Source organism: Entamoeba invadens, assembly GCF_000330505.1.
Source record: "Entamoeba invadens IP1 unplaced genomic scaffold scaff_1105074725347, whole genome shotgun sequence".
Lineage (NCBI taxonomy): Eukaryota > Evosea > Mastigamoebida > Endamoebidae > Entamoeba > Entamoeba invadens.
The window spans coordinates 159,305-162,074 of NW_004440163.1; positions in this window are offsets into that span (position 1 = coordinate 159,305).

Here is a 2,770-nt window from a genome sequence, read left to right on the forward strand (position 1 = left end):
GAAGATCATCTGAACATATTCTAGAAGTTTTTTTCGTATTACAGAATGATCACTAATGTCGCAAATTTCATTTTTATACTTTTGAACGCAAATGTTATTTGAATTTTGCAAAAATGTTTTTTCAATTCCAAAAATGTTCAAATCCATTGGCTGAGTCATATGGGATGAATGTAGAACCAAGAGAATATATTGAATATGATTTTCTTTAAAAATATTTTCGATTTCATCGTCCAAATGTCCCGAAAACCCATCGAATATTAAATAAGCTACTGTGTCTATTCTTACTTTAAGTGAATTTCTTCGGTATATAATTTCTGGAATAAACACATTAACAATCCATTTCTTAAATAATTGTCTGTTTAAAAATAAATTTTTTGATTCCTTATAAGAGCTCGACTTTTTAATTTTGCCAAATCTAAATCTTCAAAAGATAACCGAAAACTAACAACAAATGGTTTAAGTTTGGTACCATCTGCTGAAATGCATCCAAGCAAAGTAATTCTCGAACCGTCGCGTTCAACTTTATTGTATACGTTACTATGATAATTTACCGATGCATATATAATTTTTCTTCTTGAATCCACCCATTGTGAGAAGCCAACTTCATCGAGATTAAATATAAGTTCGCTCCTTTTACCATTCAATTTACATTTCAATTCGTGGTACCAATTTTTAATTTCTTCTTTATTAACATTTGCTCTTTTAGCCTCTATTTTTAGCGCAGAAACTTTTATTACACCTGGTATTTTGCTTATTATTTTATGGAAATGTTGAGTTTCTATTTGAATTCCACAGTTTACGAAAATGTCAAGACTTATTATTTCTGGGCCAATATTACCTTTATTTTAAATTGCATTTTGTATAATTTGAATTTCTTCATCAGTCACTTTTCTTTTTCTTCCTTTCTCTAGCTCTTTACCTGCAACTTTTCTTTTTTTATTTTTTCGAGTTGACTTTCTACACTTCTCTTATCCAAAGTACCAAAGAACAATTCCAAACAATGAATCAGGACACAATTTTACCTCCCAAACTCCATATGTTTATAAAATATTCATAGGCGTATTCAACTTGAGCTCTAAAAGATATATAATTAGTAGCATTTATCTCGTTTTCAAGTGTTCGAAATTTGATAATCAAATCCGGTCTTTCATTCAAAACATGTTGTATTCTTGACGTATCGGGTTTTTGTGGTTTCATTAAATATTTTTCGATTTTTTCTTCATGCATTTTGTAAACTTTTACTTCTTTTGTCATAGAATTATTATTTTATACGAGTTTTTATACTCAAGAAAATTTAAATAGTTAATCATTTTTATGGAAGTAAATAACTACTAAAAATGTAAATGTCAGCATTTAAAGTATTATTTGGTGTTTAAACTTTTTCCATAACCATTAAATGGTTAATTGATAACTCATAACATGTGGTTTATTTTGAAATTACTTAAGTAAATAACTAAAATAAGTTTTATGATTGTAATCGCGAGAAATTTTATTATTATTATACTTGTGACTTAAAACAAAATTGTTGTTTAATTTAATACATAAATTTAAATGCTTTTGTTAATTTCAAACGTTTTAAAATTTATTTTTTGTAAATAAAAATAATTATTATAATAACTATTTAAAAAATATTAACTAATATATTGATATACATTTATAATAAATGTTTTAATATATAACCCAATTAATAAATTATTACACTTTGTAAATAATTGTTTGATGAAAGTATTATATGGTTTTTAAAAAAAGACGTTTTCTTCTGATCAAATTAAACTGTTGTATAGATTTTTTGTGTATTTTCTAAATACGATATATAATTATGCAATTATTTTTTATAATTTATTATCTTTACTGTTGGTAAAATATTTTTAAAGATAATATAAAATAACATCACTATATTAATATCTGTTTTTTGTTAATTGAAAATTATTTGTTTTTGGTGTAAAAAATAAACATCTTAATGTTAACAATTAAACATTTTTTGTACTAAAGTCAGTTCAAAAACGTTATTTATTCTTTTAACCTCATTTATTGAATACAATTACAGTAAGGAAAATAAACCATAGCCCTAAGAAGTATCTATATTTTTCTTTAAAAACATGGGTTTTTACTAAAAAAATAAATATTTTAGAAAAATGACTTTTCTATATTTATAGTTTATTAGTTTAATATAATAATAGAAAATAACTAGTTTTTTTTTATTGGGCTAAAGTTGATTTATTGGGCAAAGGTTTAATAAACCAACTGTAGTTGATTTTTTTTCTTTTTAAAAACTCAAAAAATACATACAAAAACAAATAAACGATACTTTTTTACATCAACAAACGATTCATTTGACTGGTTATGTAAACAAAAAATATGTTGATGTGTTTAAAAATATGTTAACGAACACATATTAAACGATCGAATACGACAATGAATCAAACAACTGTAACAAAAAACAAAAAATATAAAACAACGAAAATCAACGAAAATAAATTCGTAGTGAGCGTCGAAAAAACATTTGAATTTCAAATGGCCTGTTTATCAACTCATTGATTTTGAGAAAGATTGATGCACTTTCCTAAGTTTGCAACATTTCCTGTGATTATATATATAAATATTTATATACTATAATATAACCAAATCAACCGTATTTATTCACTTTTAGCTGTTGAAAATGATTGGTCAAATGGTTTTCACCTTCTTTACGTTATTGGGTGTGTTATTGGTAATTTAGTTTTGGAATAGTTATATTAATTATTATATTTTTTGTACTTATCTTTTCCAG